Source organism: Pan paniscus, chromosome 1 (assembly GCF_029289425.2).
Source record: "Pan paniscus chromosome 1, NHGRI_mPanPan1-v2.0_pri, whole genome shotgun sequence".
Classification (NCBI taxonomy): Eukaryota; Metazoa; Chordata; class Mammalia; order Primates; family Hominidae; genus Pan; species Pan paniscus.
In genome coordinates, this window is record NC_073249.2 from 48,906,003 (window position 1) to 48,918,851 (window position 12,849).

At 37.5% G+C, this 12,849-nt stretch overlaps 1 long non-coding RNA gene across 1 annotated transcript in view; it reads right to left on the reverse strand.

The window, feature by feature from the left end:
- Positions 1-658: 658 nt before the first annotated feature.
- The window catches only part of LOC100987486 (uncharacterized), a 30,246-nt gene continuing 18,055 nt past the window's right edge, over positions 659-12,849 (reverse strand). Inside the window, exon 2 of the long non-coding RNA XR_008624750.1 lies at positions 659-1,224. This is a non-coding gene — a long non-coding RNA (uncharacterized LOC100987486). The remainder of the gene's footprint in view (positions 1,225-12,849) is intronic.

Below are 12,849 nucleotides of genomic sequence, written 5' to 3' on the forward strand. Positions count from 1 at the left end.
TATGGTCTGGTTTCAGTGTGGCATGCATTAATTCACATTTTAAAATCTTTTACATATGCTTATCTTCTTATGAGCATAGTGCAGTACTACATTAGATCTACTTAAAATCCATTGAGAGTATTGATTTTTTTCTTGAGAAAAATCAACACAGTGAGATGGTCTCTCTCCTCGTATAAATCCCATTAGAGAAAACCAGAATTGTGTTGACGTAAAGGAGAATGTTTCCTAATGTACATGACATATCACTGTGGTTCACAAGACTCAACTCTCTTTCAAATCTAATTAACTGATTCTGTTAAGCTTATATTTTCTAGCCCCTGTTCGCATGGTTATCACACCTCTGTCAACCCAAACTCCCCTATTTAGGAACTAGAAGTGACTAAGAAAGTGACTCATGAAAATATAACTATCTTAAAGATATTTTACCAACATGGTAATATTAAATCAAATAATTACATGAACTGTTGGAATTTCATTTGGGCAATTTTTTAAAAGATAATTTTTAATTGCTAGGAGACTGGAGTTTAAGAGTGGATGATTTAACTGAAATGTTTTAGTAAGACTGGGTAGATAAATCAAACACCCTGAATTCCCTTAATAGCAGTTATCATTCTGACATCTTCTTATTTTAAAGAAATTGCTGAAAATTTGACAAAACTAATGTGCATGGCTATAATTGAACTTGACAATATCTATATGGGGGAAGAAGTGAAATCACTATATTTAGAAACGAATGCTACCATCCCACCCCAACTACATATTCAGGTTAAATGCGTGCACATCCTGGTAGCTGGAACATCTGTTTCTAGCTTGTTGTTCCTCTTGGCTGCTTTTCAATTGGATTTCCTCGAGCAGGTCCCAGGCTTGTCACTGCAGCCAGGGTCTGTTAACCATCACCACTGGTTCTACATTAAGTAGGAGGTTCAGGGCTAAGCTAATAACTCGCCTGCCTTTCTGACTGATCACAGTGATGTTCGCCGTGGCCACTTATCATGCGGGCTCCTTTGGGAGGGTGCTCTTCTTTGTCTGTACCTCTGGGTGGAATTGGTTTTGTTTCCCCTGGTTCCTGGAGTTACGTGTGAAAGACAAGGCTCATTGTCACTTCCATGGAGCGGCTGTGTAATGCTTTGCCCATGCATCCGCTGCACTCAAACATGAAACTCGCTCTGCCCTTTCTGCAGGACCTCTAAATACGATATGTGGTGATTCTCTTCTTCCTCCACTCTGAAAAACAAAAAAGAAACTATCACTGTATGTAGTTTACAGGAAACTAGGTTAGAATGAAACAGAGCCCTTTAGTGTTCTGAATCATGGTTATGATTTGGCATAAAATCACAAGTGGGAAATGTTTGATGCTTATGGCATAGCATCGTATGTGTGGTCCACATCCAAGGGGTGAGGTGGGGGTAGGGTTGGAAGAAAAGAGGCAATTGCAAAGATGCTTAGACAATTTTCTAAAGGCCTTTAGACAGTTCAGTGGCTTCCACTTTATAAATGTTCCAGGCTGACTGTAGAAAAGGGGATGTCCAAATTCAAGGGCACACAAAAAGCATTTAGAAAGTTTGCTAACTGACAAGGGGGACATAGTGAATTTGCTTCCCATTTCTACTTTCTAGGTGGCTTCTGAAACAGCAAAGAAAGTTGGGTTTCATCTGGGACCTGATATCCTGGGGTTGACACCATCCTGTTGTGACTCCCACAGCTGATAAGCTTTGATAGAAATTGGCGGCTCCATCTGTCAAACTCTGCCCTGACTTTTTTTTTTTCTTTTTTTGGAGACAGAGTCTCACTCCGTTGCCCAGGCTGGAGTGCAGTGGCGCAATCTCGGCTAACTACAATCTCCATCTCTCAGGTTCAGGCAATTCTCCTGCCTCAGCCTCCTGAGTAGCTGGGACTACAGGCGTGTGCCACCACGCCCAGCTAATTTTTGTATTTTCAGTAGAGACGGAGTTTCACAATGTTGGCCAGAATGGTTTCGATCTCTTGACCTTGTGATCCGCCCGCCTCAGCCTCCCAAAGTGCTGGGATTAAAGGCGTGAGCCACCGGCACCTGGCCAAACCCTACCCTGGCTTTAAACCTGAAAAGTATTGCTTTCCCTAGGTTAAGGATTTGTAGGAAATTCTCTCGCCAAACCCTGCCCTGGTCCCTTGTATGGATCTATTGCAAGGTGAAAAATAGATATTGGATGAGTAATCACAAGAAGTAACAGCTCTGGTGTGATCAGGTATGGCACTGAAGCATGAGAATAAGATCAGGATGCAGTGATATTCTGATACAGGTGGGTGTTCCTCTTTTTGGGAGTGGGGGTAGTGGAGAGGGAGATGAATGTCATCCAGGTTTCTGACTACTGAAGTCATCAGTAAAGCCAGCATTGCTCTTACTAAATGTGACGAGAACAGATCTTTTGTTTTGATTTTATCTATCTCCTTTGCTTACCAGTTTTATAAGCACTTCTGGAAAAGCATCCAACTTTTTGCAATTGTAGTTGTTAAAATCTGCTCATTCGCTTGAATTTTTAAAGCACAGAATTTCATTGTTAGAGTGGTTTGAGCTTTAGAGAGAAAATAAATTTATGACAGAGAATCAGGGAAAAATTCTAGCGTTTTGGGGGCGAGACTGTGATTTCCTTTTTGATCTTGCAGGCAAGAAAAAAAAAAAGCAGCAACTGCTGATATTGGTGATTATGCAGAAGATGCTGGGTAATATTTACTGAGCACTTACCAGGAAGCTTGCCTGGTTCCATGTGCTTTACCTGCATTAACTTCCCTCAGTTCTCCCAAGAATCCCACGAGATCTCTGTTGCCTTTATAGGAACCAAGCTAAAACGTTCATTAGCACAGCAAGTTTCTACTTCTCTTGTTTAAAGAAAATCTGAAAAATACCTGGATCCTTCCCTCCCATCAGCCCCCACTTCATCCATCCTCTTATGAACTGAGGGAATCTTTTATCATAGGCAAGTATAGGGTAAACCTGAGAAAAACCTTGAAGAAAGATTATGTAAGTTGAAAATCACCTAAAACTGCAGTTTTAGTCCTCCGCTTTGCAGAAGAAATGAAAATATCTGGAGGAGGGAGAACAGCAGCAGAGAGAGACTGTAGGAAAGGAAAAACAAATGGCCGATAAATGTGGTCTTGAAATGAACAAGTGCATGACAATTAAGATGATCCTTTTTATGATACCTGATGATGTCACCCTATCATTCTCTTTATTACAGTGACTTTCCACTTTCATTTTGGGACAGATGCAATTTTACATAATACCAGTGAAAGAGTTACCCTAAGAACAATAATATGTAAACATCATGTCTAAATTCAGACTATCTCCATACACTGCAGGGAAAGCAGAAGAGTGAAGAAAATGCATATTCTAAGCTAGCAGTATTAATTCAAACTCTTTATCTTTAAAAATATTTTGTTTTTAATTATTTTATAAACTACATATATGGGGATAGGTACAGTGGCTCATGCCTGTAATCCCAGCACTTTGGGAGGCTGAGATGTTTGGATCACTTGAGCCCAGGAGTTTGAGACTAGCCTGAGCAACATGGTGAAAACCCATCTCTACAAAAAATACAAAAAATTAACTGGGCATGGTGGTGTACGACTGACTGTAGCCTCAGCTGCCCGGGAGGCTGAGGTGGGATATCAGAGCCCAGTTGGTTGAGGCTGCAGTGAGCCATGATTGTGCCACTGTACTCCAGGCTGGGTAACAGAGTGAGAGCCTGTCTCAAAAAAAAAAAAACAAAAACAAAAAAACAAAAAAACCCAACTTCATATATGATCTCATTGATAATAATAGCAACTACTCAAACTTTCTTTTTATTGTCATCTTATTTTAGAACTTTGTTTTACTTTTACATAGTTCTCCTCAAGCACCAGATTCAATGTCCTGCCCTACTTTTTCTTTCTCTTTAGTGCTATATCCTTTTTTTTTTTTTTTTTTTTTGCGACAGGCTCTCGCTCTGTCACCCAGGCAGGAGTGCAGTGGTGTGATCACAACTTACTGCAACTTACATCTCCTGGGCTCAAGTGATCTTCCTACCTCAGCTTCCCAAGTATCTGGGACTACAGGCCCATGCCACCACACCTGGTTAATGTTTGTATTTTTTATGGAGATGGGGTTTCACCATGTTGCCAAACCTGGCCCGAACTCCTGGGCTCAAGCAATCCACCCTCCTCAGCCTCCCAAAGTGTTGGGATTACAGGCATGATCCACCTCACTCGGCCCTAGCGTTATATCTGTTTGAATTTGAATTAATATGGTTAGCTTAGAATATGCATTTGCTATGGTCTTAAATATGATTCAAAGACAAGATTAAAAAAATTTTTTAGGTCAGCGTGGTGGCTCATGCCTGTAACCCCAACACTTTGAGAGGCTGAGGCGGGTGAATTACCTGAGGTCAGGAGTTTGAGACCAGCCTGGCCAACATGGTGAAACCCCCATCTCTACTAAAAATACAAAAAATTAGCTGGGCATGGTGGCGGGTGCCTGTAATCCCAGCTACTTGGGAGGCTGAGGCAGGAGAATTGCTTGAACCCAGGAGATGGAGGTTGCAGTGAGCCAAGATCGTGCCATGACACTCCAGCCTGGGCAACAAGAGTGAAACTCCGTCTCAAAAAAAATTTTTTTTTAATTGACACGTAATAGTCATGCATATTTATGGAGTACATAGGGAGGCGATTATACATGATGTATAGTGATCAAATCAGGATAATTAGCATATCCAGCATCTCAAACATTCATCATCTGTTTGTATTGGGAACACTTAATATCCTCCTTCTAGATATTTGAATTCTATATATTATTATTAACTATAGTCATTCTACAGTGCTAGAGAACACTAGAACTTATTCCTCCTATCTAGCTGTAATTTTGTATCCTTTAACAAATCTCTTTCTATACTGCCCTTCTCCCGCCCCTTCCCAGCCTCTAGTAGCCTCTCTTCTACTTTTTACTTCAGTGAGATCAACTTTTTTTTTTAAGCTTCCATATATGAGTGAGAATATGTGGTGCTTAACTTTCTGTTCCTAGCTTATTTCACTTTCAAAAACAAGATTTTTAATGTCTACATAATATTCTATCTAGCAGATGGTCCAGAGTTACTCCATAGCTGGATTTTGAGAATATCTCCAATGTCTTACTGGCAAATATGTTTGTATATACAAATGTTTTAAAAGCTAGAATAACTATGTTATAGTCCCAGAATTGCTAAGTTTAAATGGTGTGCATAGCTGGAAAAATATGACATTCTTTAATTTTCAATAAGAAATAAGAAAGAAAGCTTTCTCGCCTGGTTTTAAGTTAGCAGAGGAGTTAAAAACTTCTACTAGAATGAAGTTGCTTATCTGACCCATGTTTTATTAATATATGGAGTGATTCCTAGCTTAGAAACACCAAGGTGATAACTATGAAGAAAATTTAAAGTGAAAAAAGCACCATTTTATATCCTCTGTTCAATGCAAACACACTTTCCAGAATAAAAAAAAAATTCTGACTTATCTTTATGTATCTATAAATTTGGCTTGTGAATGTGTATATCCTAGGGAAGATGGAAAAACAAAGAGGGTGTATTAATAGGTCTGTAATGATATAAAATTTATTCTGGGGGTGAGGCAAAACTTAATGGTTCATAAATAGCAAATTCATTATATTTTTAATACTCAAGTTATATTAACACCATATAACATCTTTATGGTACCATTAGAACCATTTAAATCCTTGACTCAACCTGAAAAACAAACATTTCCAAATCTTGGCCATGAAATGATTAGTCAAATAAAATGTTTTAATAAATATTATTGGATTAGAACATGGTTGGTTGGGTCATAAACTGTCTTATAAATGTTTTATGTCATCGGTTACACTGCATTTTTAAATGTTAACAAATTAATTTATTTTAAAGGCCGCATCAAGGTGAAAACACCTTGTTTCCACTGGAGCATTAGGCAGCAGGACAATACATCATGGAGCCATTTTTCATTCAGTCATACCACTGGCAGAACAGATGTTAAGACATAAAAGGTGGTATGGTTTGTTAAATATTCATTTATAATTTGCATTCATTATTAAATTATGTGTTGGGCTAATCTTTAATCTTAAAAATACAGTGTCATGAAGCTCTCAGAATACATGACAAATATTTTATAATTTAGTGTTACTTTAAGTGTTGACTAGAATGTACACAAATGTTTGTCAGTAATGATCCTTAATTATTCCAAGGAGATTTGATCTGCATTGGTATTGAGTTTAATAATTCATTCAAGCCTTCAGATCACTAAAAGAAATATCAGTTTTGGGATACCATCTCTTCTGTGACTAATGATGATTCAGCTACTTGCTTCTCATGGCCACACTGTCATTCATTGCCTAAAACCATTTTAACACGGAGTGGTGACTTTGAGGATCTTATTTTTTAGTGGTCTCAAGTGATTATCACAATAAACTTCACTTTTGGTTTAGAAGCTCGAGAGTAAAAATTCTCTAAGATTCAGTTCTTTGAATAGACTATCCTAGAATACAGTAAATTCTGGGCTTGAGAATTTCCTATGCTCGAATAGTCAAGTATTAGATTAAGCTCCATAGCTGTGATATTCAATTTGCATTTGGTAAGCTGAAAAAAGTACAGCCATCATGAGAAAGCTGGATGTGGCAGAGTGGTGATTTGTATTATAGTAGCCTGGTAGCTGCCCAATGAACCATGTAAAAACAGTTCATTAAAATGTTTATGTGCTTGGCTGGTTAATGCAAAGAAAGCTTTATTGCAGCCTTATAAAACCTTGGTAACTTCAGGTTGGAGTCAGATCAATGCATTGTAATAACTCATGCATATGCTTCATCTCTCCTGGAGTGGAGAAAAGAACCAAGAAACTTCCTTTTCTTCCTTGTTTCTATCACCACATATTTTCAGATTTTAAAAACGAATCCAAACTTTCTTCCTTTTGGCTCTTCTTAAACCAATTAAAATAGTCCAAGTTCATTTATAGGCAATTTGTAAGACTTCATAAAACCATGAAGTATTGTTTATAATAAAATCTAATCAACAAATATGTGATTACTGCATTTTTACTGAACATCAAAAACTAACCAGTATTAAACCAGAAAGCAGACATGCTAATATTTTTCAACTAGTGTCTCCCATTTTCTTAGGTAGTTTTGGGGATGCATAGACCTATTTTAAGCCCAGGAGGGTATGAGTAGGAGACTATACCTATGTGAGACTTTTAGACATTGACATTTTAATAAATAGTTAACAGTTGGGTCTACAAATAGAAATGATATTTTTAAAATGCTCCCTTAAACAAAATATACCCATTTTAAATAAAAAATTGATCTATATGGGTATTTACCTCCACAAGAGATACACAATTAGATCTTTAGATGGGAAGTAGTATTTCCGATTCATATATACAAAGACTTCCAATAAATAATGACTTATTCATCAGTCTAGTATGTTGAACACTGCCTCAGGAACAAGCACAAGAAGAAAACATGCTTTCAGGAGCAAAGCCAAAAAGTGCTAAGATCATACAATAGTAGAATATTAATAAAGATATGGCAATATGTTTTCTCGCCTTCCCTTGCTATGTACACCACTATTTATTTTAACACGTGAACACACGGAGGAAGAGACCATAGACTACAACATTGTTACCATCAAAATGCACCAATTAAAATAGATGCTCCTTGCACACAGCAGACTGCCTCAAAATATTCTTAATGTTCTATGTATCAGCCAAGTCATGGCATTTGAAAATTGTCTTAATGGGCTTGTGAACATCAAAATCCCACCTTCCCCGCCTCCTGTAAGGTTGAAGAGTGGATGGCTCCTCCGAACTGACATTTGGAGATGGTTTTTTTTTTTCCCTAATTCCTCAGACTGCCCAATCTAAAAGGGAAGTTCTTTTTTTGGAATTTGGTACTACATCATGTAAAGATGAATTTGACTCTAACACACTGTCTGTGGAATATTGTATTATAAAAAGTAGTCGTACTAAATTGAAAACAGTACCTAGCATAATGCCTTAGATATGATAGACACTAATTAAATATTTGAGTGGCTGAATGAATGTGGAGGGAGTGGTATTTTAACATTTGCTTTGAGATCCAGTGGCTGGGTCCTCATCTCAGAGTATGAGGTTGCAGGGAAGGAAAGGAAAGGAAGAATCCATGAAGTAAAATAAAAGAAGCCAAATATTTACCTGCTTTGGAGTGCTAACCTTCGTAGCCCTCAGATGTATGTAGAACACCATTTAAAATATTTGTTAGCACAGCTGGACATTAATCCTTCTTCTCTGTGTGGATTGTTAAAGAATATTTGGGGTTGTTGAGTTGGGTCTGAAGCTGTACCAGTTCAAGATCGCTTAATTGAGAATCTTTTCTTATCATTTTAGATTGCACACCCCATCAACTTTTATACAGGATTAGGAGGATGGAAGCCATGGTGTGGCCTCTGATTCGTGATTATGGGTGGAGAATTGGTGTGCACTGACCCAATCTCACACCAGCACTGCAGACATCAGTGGCCATACTTAGACTTGGATGATTGTTTTGGCTTCTGATGAGACCCAAAGCAAGTCAAGAATCTACTTATTTTTATTTTTTACTTTTTATTTATTTCTGAGATGTGGTCTACCTATTTGCCCAGGCTGGTCTCAAACTCCTCGCCTAAAGTAATCTCCACCATCTGCCTGCAAAGTACTGAGGTTACAGGTGTGAGCCACCGTGGCTGGTCTAAGAATCTATTTTTAACAAATTTGTTTGACTAAAATCTGTATGTGTATGTGACTGTGGCTATGTGAGTACATGGGAGAGGGGATGGTATAAGATGAGGAGGAAGAAGGACCTAGATTTCAACATCTCTATACCTATGATCATGGCTCTCCAATTTCTAGGATGGAAAAAGAGATCTCTGATAAGTTTAATTAAGCTTCCTCATCTCTGCAAGCTTCAAAAAAGCTGAGTCGGGTGGAGAAAGGAGGGCTGGCTAACCATGTGGGTCTCCTCAAGTCCCCTCAGATTTAATTGCGAGCATAAATGGCCCCCAGTCCTGGAGCATATCAACTTGATATGTATAATTGATAGCCAAACATTTTTTACAGGCTGTTAAATGGTAAGGCCACAATGAAATGTATATAATGTTGATTAAAGTGATTTTTGTACAAAAGGGTCAGAGACATTAACAAGTTAAAAGAAAATGTGAGCTCTGTTCTTATTCCTCTAACCTTTGTTCGGGTTTTCCCATAATTGACACCACATGTTTACTATGTCTATTTTCGTCAAATTTAAGGCTGTTAGTATTCAATGTATTTAGAAGTGCTCTTGAGATTAAGGCAGTCACAGAGTGCTCAGAAAGGTAGATTTCAGATATTATCATAGCACATGGTAAAGAGAAAGATTTAAATAAACCCCTCCAGCTTGCCTTGTGTTAAACTGTCTGGCTCCTAAAGTAAAGGTAACTCTGAAAAGGATTAAAATGGACATCTAAATGATAATTACTGGGTAATTTTGTTTTGGTTATAATTTGTGGTGTTATTTTTATAACTGACATGAGACATAATATATTTTTCAGGGTTCTGCAATAGCCAAGCAACAAATGGAAGCTGTCAGAAAGTATTTGTAGGAACAGTTATGGAAGAAAGCTGCGAGGTTGTTGAAACGCTACACAGACTACATTTTTTTAGCCTATGCATGAGTAGAATACTTTCCTAAAAATGTAATTGACTGTGGACGTGTGGCATACAGCAAGCCCTCTGCCTAGGCTTTTGAAATCCTCTTATTTTCACTGATGCAAAACCGGCATGATGTCTTTCAAGGATCTTTTCAACTCACCCTGTGTCATCACACGCACATTACTGAGCATTTGATGCTGTCTTACCTCCTGTTCTCTAGACCCGTCCCTCTTCCTCTTTCTTCCTGTCTTTTCTGTTCTGTCTGTGCTCTGGATTGCTCTGTGGCACCAAGGACACTGCAGGGGCTTTAGCTCCTGGTCCTTAACTGGCGGCGCTCAAATCTACTGAGTTTACTGACCTCTGCCCAAGCCATGAACTGAGACCGACGAATAGACCACCCAAACTCCCAGCAACCAGCACATGGCAGTTGTGCAGGGCCTTTTCCATGCGGCATAATTTCGTGGAATTTCCCTCTCTCCTCATCTGGCTCTGATTATTTGCTGATTTGTAATTTTGGTTATTCGTGTGCAAGTCTTATCTCCTTTGCCAGACTGTATGCTCCTGAGCAACATGCACTATGCTTGATGCATTTTGTGCGTCTTCTCTCCTTCCTGGGCTTGGCATGGTGCTCAGCACAACGTGGAAATTCCGTAGATACATTGTGAGTGAATTCATGACACTGAAGCTAGGAACACAGAATATCCTAAAGATAATCCAGGTATCAATGCCAGAGATTGGTCACATCCTGGCTAAATCTGTAGCTATTTAAACTAAGTTTCCAGTTTCTTATTTCCATAGCTATGAAATCAAGAGGATATATATTTTAAAGTTTCCACAATATCTTGTTTTCAGAGATTTGAAATCAAGATGTTATATCTTCTTCCATTGAGTAGGAAATAGCTCTCACGCCCTGCTGTGGCAGTACAAGGCTGAAGGAATTATAATGATCCTTGAACTCAAGTCTCCTGATAACACATTTTATTAACTGGTAGGAGACTAGAATAAGACTTGTGGGTGAAACTAGTATGTCTCAAGCAATTCTAATTTCCAGGCACAGAAACTGTACTTTGTAGCAGCAGAATTTTATTTGAGAAGTGACTTTACTAGGGGAAGTCCTACCAATTGTTTAATTTCTTTTTCACCCTAAATGATAGGAAAAGGGGAAATCATATAGCCTCAAATACTCAAAGATATTTAACTTTATAAACAGGAAGCACACAAGGGTTGCATTTTGTTTGCTTAATGGCAATTTTTGGGAAATACACAAGAAACTAAACAACTATGTTTATGAACGTTTTTAACTTTTCCAATCTTTCTTGATTCTTTCTTTCTCACTACATAGAGATTTAAAATAATAAAATCAGTTATTGCAATGATTAAAATGGTTTGAAAAAACCAGTACTTTTCCACTTATTTTGCTTTCCAGAAAAAGAACTCATGTGTTCCAAATTATATTTTTCCTCAATTTCTGTTCAGTCCTTCATATTACATTTTAATTGGGATAAAATTTTTTTTTTCAATTCACAAGCTCATCAATTCAGAGGAGATACTTCTAATATAAGTTATAACAGCAAACATTCAAGAAAACTGAAGTTGGAAACATGTTTGTGTCTTTTTTCCATGACTAACCCATGTCTATTCTCTATGAAATTGATGTCAGAAAGGTATTATATATTTTCAGTAGGAAATAGAAGGCTGCCCTCTACTATCCTTGTCAGGACGTCGTATCCCTTTAATCATACTTTTCATTTCAGTACATTGAAATTTCCGTTACCAAGGACAACATCATAAATAAAAGTGTTTGTGAAATTTTACCTGCAGCTTCCTAACTTTGTGCATTAAGCATGAGACTAGCAGAGAGGTGGTCAAATGTGAAAATTTATAATCATTTATTACGTACGGCTGAAGCAAGAAGGGAATAAAAGCGTGAAGGCATACATCTATAAACGGAAGCCGAAAACCTTAAATGAAAAGTAAAGTGAATTTCTGTGTCTTGTCATAAAGTAATGAGAAGCTAGAGCTTTTATTCATAGCAACCCAAGATGCATTTACTCTCAATCTAGCTTCAGCAGTAAACACTTCGCTGATGTATTGCTTTGGACTTACAAAGAAATATTTGTGCTCTACATAATAGTATAGTTAGGAGAATTACTGCATGGTTGAGAAGATTCTATAAAGGTTTATAGCTGGTGGTGTTACTGTAATTTAATCACAATGTAGCTAATGTGGTACTTTAATATCACAGGTTACTTTTTTATTTACCATTTATTAGTAACTGACAGAGTCAATCATCTCTACATCATAAACAAATCATGGAGGGATTCTATAGGAACCCTAAAAATCCGGGATAGATGTACTATGGCTGTTTTACACTACCACATTCCCTGTAATGAGCTAACCATCAAATTATTATTTAGATCTGTGAAATGTAAGGCAGGCTCCTTGTTCTCAGTCCATTGGCCAAAGAAAACTCGAGGACATTTTATGTCAGGAATACAATTAGCACCGCATGTCATTTATGCTCAGAAATAACTCATTGATCCAATTCTAGCAAAATCTAGACGCATTTTCTGAAAAATGCTAAGGTATTTAGCTAAAATTTTTCTAACTGTTCTGTAATCTATTCATGAACATTACCATAATGTTAAGCTTAAACCAATGCTTTGTCATTAGGATTTTTAAATGAAAAGTATGTTTTTATACTTGAAAATAAAATACAAATGCTTTTGTCATTTCTGTTTACATATATTGCTCTCTTGATAGATTATAGACAGAAAGATAGATAGACATATAATTAGTTGTTACATAAACCATGTCACATTAATATGGTTGATGCCAGAAATATTAAGCAAGACTAGTAAGGAATGCTGCTAATGTCTGGAAACTGTGACACTGTGAAAAGTAGGACTGACGACATGTCTAAGCCTAAATCTAGGTTTGGGTTTTCTGACCTTGGACAAGTCTCCTGACCTCCATGAATCTCAGTAGTTCCATCTGTAAAACAGGAATACTGGTATTTGTCCTACTGATCCCACTAGACTGTTGTGAGAATCCAATAAGATATTGTATGAGAAAACATCCTGCAAACTGAAGAGGTACACAAAGCATCAATATTTTGGACATAAAAGGCTATAAATAAATGTAGAATTGAGTGTTCAAAGCAGGTACTTTTTTTTTTTT